The sequence below is a fragment of the Octopus bimaculoides genome, chromosome 3 (genome assembly GCF_001194135.2).
Source record: "Octopus bimaculoides isolate UCB-OBI-ISO-001 chromosome 3, ASM119413v2, whole genome shotgun sequence".
Classification (NCBI taxonomy): domain Eukaryota; kingdom Metazoa; phylum Mollusca; class Cephalopoda; order Octopoda; family Octopodidae; genus Octopus; species Octopus bimaculoides.
The window spans coordinates 119,725,663-119,731,806 of NC_068983.1; positions in this window are offsets into that span (position 1 = coordinate 119,725,663).

Consider the following 6,144-nt stretch of genomic DNA (forward strand, 5'->3'; position numbering starts at 1 on the left):
TGATCTGACAGTATTTTTCTCTCTTATTCAATATGACAATATCCGGCCGACGATTACACGATCCGTCTGAAAATCATAGTCCCAGAGTATCGTTACTTTTCCATCCTCCTGCATAACTTTACTTGGTACATGCTCATACCAGTCCTCTGTTACTTCATATTGGTATTTACGATATAAGAGCCAATGAAGATACACACACACTTTATCATGGCGGGTACTGTCAGCCGGAGGCAGCTGAGCCAGCTGAGCCAGGGACGCGTGTCAGGTAGGAGCGTCACTCCCTGAAGTATTACTATTATTATTATTATTAAGCCGGTGAGCTTGCAGAATCGTTAGCACACCGCACAAAATGCTTAGTGGCATTTCATCCGTCCTTACGTTCTGAGTTCAAATTCCACCGAGGTCGACTTTGCCTTTCATCCTTTCGGGGTTGATAAATTAAGTACCAGTGAAACACAGGGGTTGATATGAGCGACTATCCCCCTCCCCTGAAATTGCAGGCCTTGCGCTTATAGTAGAAAGGATTATTATTATTTTTTTTTTTTTCAAGTAACAGTGAAAACATTCTGATACTGAACGGAGAGAAAATATTAAATATCCTTCTCTCTCTCTCTCTCTCTCTCTCTCTCTCTCTCTCTCTCTCTCTCTCTCTCTCTCAGTGCTTGTGTCTTTGTTTTGTTTGGTTTTGTTCGTTGTTCTTTCTTTGCTTTTTATTTGAACCTTTAAATCTACACCAGCTAATCTCTTATTTCATTACGCGGTCTGCTTTCTCGCTTATCTCTCTACCAATTGGCTCACTATCTCTTCTTCCTTCTTTACGTTTTTATCATTTCCCCAATCTGTCCTTTCTAATTTGTTTTTATATCCATCGTTAGTCGAACTCTCTTTCTCTTCCTCCTCTCTCTCTCTCATCTCTCTTCTTCCTTCTCTCTCTTCCTCCTTTCTCTATCTCTTGGACTCTCTCTCTCTATCGGTATTCCTGTCTCGTCTTCTATCATATTGACTCAGTTCCTGCCTTATTGTTCAAATATGCGGATATAACCAGGAGTGTCTGAGGACATTTCTTCATTGTTTTTATACACTACAATCAAAACTACAAGTGTGTGCGCCCGCGCGCACACACACACACACACAGGGGTCGATGCAATTGACTTACCCTTCCTGCCAAACTTGCTGGCCTTGTGCCAGCCAAAATTTGAAATTAATATTAATAAATATAGCAGTTTGTCCGCCTCATTCCAATGCAAAGAAACGTTATAGGCGCGAGGTAAGGTGCTGTCTCTGCCTATAAGAAACACTGGTGAATACATACCAACTTGTATGTATACACTTGAATACTCTTGCACAAACAGAAACCCCACAACAAAATTCCCCTTACCATACACGCACATTCAAATATATGATCCCTTTCGGGAATTCCTCCTTCATTTTTCCGCATGCATCTCTTTCTTCTTTCTCCCCATAGTTTATCATCTATCCATTATCAACCGCATGCTTCAAACTCTGGCTTTAGACTTTATAACAAGTATGGGTAACTTTTTCGAGAAGCAGGTTGCATGAGACACGGCTAATCTTCAGGTGACCACACGGTTTTTTTTAAAACGGGGGCCACATTTTTCATTAACGAAACACTTTGAAACTTGGAACACTGGTAGAATGTGTCATATAAAACATCTTTTTCTCTTAGTCTTCTTTAAAAAAAAAGAAATCCATAAATTATTCCATGTTAAAGTTGTCGTATTTCTGTAATTTCAACCAATCACTGACGTCCATTCAGCCGATATACATTAAGTGCCGACTACATAAACAAACGATTCTGAAACAATTAATCCTAACCCTAACCCTAACTCTAACCCTAACCCTAACCGTAGGGTTAGGGTTAGGGTTAGGGTTAAAGCAAATTTAAAATGAAAAAAGCAAATAAAACGAAGAATCGTTTGTTTATGTAGTCGGCACTTAATGTATATCGACTGAATGGACGTCAGTGATTGGTTGAAATTATCGAAATAAGACAATTTTTTACATGAAATAAATTCGAATACAAAAATATTTTTCTGTTCTTTAACACAAAATAGATAAGTATACGAAGTTTGAAAGTCTTTCGGTACCAAAAACACTACGTAAAACATTAATGAAAAATGTGGCCCCCGTTTTAAAAAAGATCCGACCACACTACTAAAGACAAAAAATTAATAAACATTACTTTCCTTGTGAAGTTAGGAGTATCACTCAGAAGATCACTTTACGATAAACCACTAATAAAATATCCTATATTTAGTTTTTATTCCCTTCAAAATAGCTACTTTTACCAAGCCCGCACACATTTCCAAAACCCCCTCACTCACACACTAACGCTTACTACGAGTCTTACCCTCGGAAATTCAACTCTAGTCTTAAATTCTCAAGATAGTTGACACCATTTTACCACAATATCGAATATTCTTCAATTCCGTTTTGTATTATTTCGCGATTCCTTTAAATTCCATTCACGTGAATTACCATTCTTTACCTACGCATGCAAGCATACAACACACATCGCACTCACCAATTCGTTTTTACTAATAATATATCGGGTCATCCCGTAAATAATGCCGTTTTTTATACTTCTTTTATTTTTCAAAATTAAGGTAAAGTTCATTTTTAATCTAAAATATTCTCTCCTTCATTTTTTACAAAGTTCTTCCATCTGTCTGGTAGACTTGCAAGGTCCCTCTTCCAAAATTCACTTGTCCGTGACGAAAAATACTCCTCCAGTACTGTTCTGCCCTCGACTACAAAATTCATATTTTTCCGTCCAAATAATTTTGAAGACTGCGGAATAAATGGTAATCAGATGGGGCAATGTCCGGTGAATATGGTGAGTGGGGCATCGTTTCCCATTCAAACTGCTCCAGCCTTTGGAATGTCATCCTCGCTGTATATGACCGAGCATTACCCTGATGGAAAAACACCTTTCGTCTTGAAACTAAAGGTGGTCGTTTTGCTTCTAACGCTGACTTAAGCCGCTCAAGCTGCTTGCAGTAGATCTCCTTTGTTGTCGTTTGGTTTGGATTTAAAAGTTCAAAGTGGACTAAACTTTTCATATCCCACCAAACACAACAACACCTTACGTGGGTGAAGACCTTTAGCCTGGGTGCCGGTATTTCTCCTTTCCCTACCCACTATCTTTGGCGCTTGACATTTTTAAAGAGAACCCATTTCTCGTCACCAGTCACGATTCGGTCCAAAAATATTTATTCGAGAGACGTGACAGCAAAGAAGAGCACGCATTCACTCTCTGCGCGCGATTAGACTCGGAAAGTTTGTGAGGAAACCATTGACCCAGTTTGATGACTCTTCCGATGACACAGGTGTCGATGAATGGTTGAATCTAAGCTTTCTGCTACTTCTTCAACAGTTACGATGGTATATCATGCGTGCGCGGTGTATCTTTTTGTCTGTGTTTGTACCCACACCGACTGATAGAATAAGTATTGGGAGCGATTCATTCGACTCAAAATTCTCCAAGGTGATGCCCCAACATGGCTGCAGTCTAATGACTGAAACAAGTAAAAGACAAGAAAGAAATTTGTCTCATCAGTGAACTCACAAAAATATTCGCATAAACTCACGTTCAAGCACGCACACAAACATCCGCACACGTGCACGTACACACACATCCACTTACATAAACACACCCACAATCATATAACACAATTAGATACTTCGAATTTTCCAAACTAATTGAAAACACTAAACAGACTTCCACTCGTTTGGAAAAATCTCCTGACTACCATAGACCCCATCCCCCGAACATTACTTATTCATTTCTATCTTCTTAGTACTATAACAATTCCAATGAATTTCAATCGGAACGAAACCACTGCACTGAAGTACACTGATTCGTTCAATTAACCGCTATATACGTGGTGGTACTGAAAAGTTCCTGGTTTGGGGTAAAAGAAAATAGAGGAGGATCAGTTAATTATGGTTTCATTCAACATATTCCCCTCTCAGATTCACACACTTATTGCAGCGGCCCTCCAACCAAACCTTTCGCGACATCCTTAAAGCTAGGAACTTTTCAATACCCCCTCGTATAGTCTCTGCCTACATACATACGAGAAATTATGATCTGGCTGTGTGGTAAGAAGCTTGCTTCCCAACCACATGGTTCCGGGTTCAGTTCCACTGCGTAGCACCTTTGGCACGTGCCTTCTACTATAGCCTCAGACCGTATATACTAAAATAAGTATTAATTGAACATTGATGTCAATGGAAACGTCTTACCCCATCCCCGAAATTACTGACCTTGTGCCAAAATTTGAAATCATTATTATTGTTACTGTTTTTCCGCTGAGGTTGACTTTACATTTCATCCTTTCGAAGTTGATGAAATAAGTATCAGTTGAGTACTGGAGTCGATAAAATTGACTATCCCCATCTCAAATAAAGAAAACAAAATTTCAGACTTGTGCCTACGGCAGAAAGGATCGTTGTTGCTAGGTATTTGGTTTATCAGAATCGACAAGGCCTCGGTATTTAGATTTATTCATCCATTAAAACTCCGAATCCTCCTTACTCTTTTAGAAAAATACAGCAAGCATGCAGACTACAGAAGTATTGGTGCTGCAATAGTATGATATCCACCTTGTTATTTGCGACCTACTGTAAATGACAATGCACCCTACCCAACAACCTACTTACAGCCTTCAGCAATTAATTCTAGCCCATTTAGTTGTTCACACCAACACCATGCTGGCCAGAGATTTTTACAAAATAATCTGAAGTGAAGATGAAGCGGTGTTCTTTTTGACAGAGCACAATCTTATTGACCAGGTAGGAAAATGTGCCTTCTTGTCATAAATGCGGAACACAAATGCAAGAAACAAGAAAGAGGAATAGAACCAGAGAATTCCGGCCAATATTGAGATGTCCGAAAAAAATTAACTTTAGGGTGTCAAGTATATCGCTTAGTTCGGGAAAGAAATCAGTTTTTCCACTCTACTGACTGAAATGGGAAGATCAATAGCCGATTGAGTGTGTGTGGAATTTTAGAATTAGTGTACTGTTTTATTCACGAAATCCCGATGAGTACTACAGTAACCTTTACTGGAAAGTCGCCGATAGACTAGTTTAATATTGTGTGGATCCGACATCAGGAGCTCATACACAAGCTATTGAGCGATTGTGGCTTGATGCCAAGATTGAAATACTCAAGAAAAAAGGGGCGTACCTACTCAACATTTTCAATCACATTTCGATCCTTATTGTTGGAAAGTGCACATGAAAAACGACGACCTGTTCACTGCGTTTTTTTTAATGATATCAGATCAGTTTACAAACATTAAAATCAATATTTGATGATTTTTTAAAATTTTGTATAATAAAGTGTTAAAGATTTTTAATAAATTTTACACTACAAACTGTTTATTATGCTCCTTTCCTTTTGTAGAATAAATGTTTAATGATTTTTAACATATTTCATACTACCAACAGTTGATAGATATACTATAGTAGAAAATGGATGTTGATATCATACTATAGTAGTACCGAAATATGGCTTTCAAATTTTGGTACAAGGCCAGAAATTTCGGGGATGGAGGTAAATCGATTACATCGATCTCAGTATTCAACTGGTACTTATTTTATCGAAAGGATGATAGGCATATTCGACCTCGGCGGAATTTGAACTCGGAACGTAAAGACGGACGAAATGCTACAAAACATTTGGCCCGGCGTGATAACGATCCCGCCAGCTCACCGCCTTCAAAAGTATATAAATATTAATTTTTACTCACCATATCTTCCTACACACCCAAACATATATACTCCCCCATTTAGCTCTATTCATACCGCAACAATTAGCGCCCACGCTTGCCTTAAACGATTTGCTATTTTCCCAAAAGTGATAGTAGCTATAAAGCAGATGTCATCTCCATATAGTGACGTAATAGACAGTGTACTGCATTCATTTTCAAGTGGCCTTCTTTATGACCGTGAAGAGACTTCGACTTTAAAACCTTTAAGCTTTTGAAGCATACAACTAAACCTGGTAGTGCGTTGTGTTCTTGAGCAAGACTCTTTATTTAATGTTGCTCTAGTCCACTCAGCTGGCAAAAATGAGTTGTACCTATATTCTAAAGGTTATACTCTGTGTCAAGC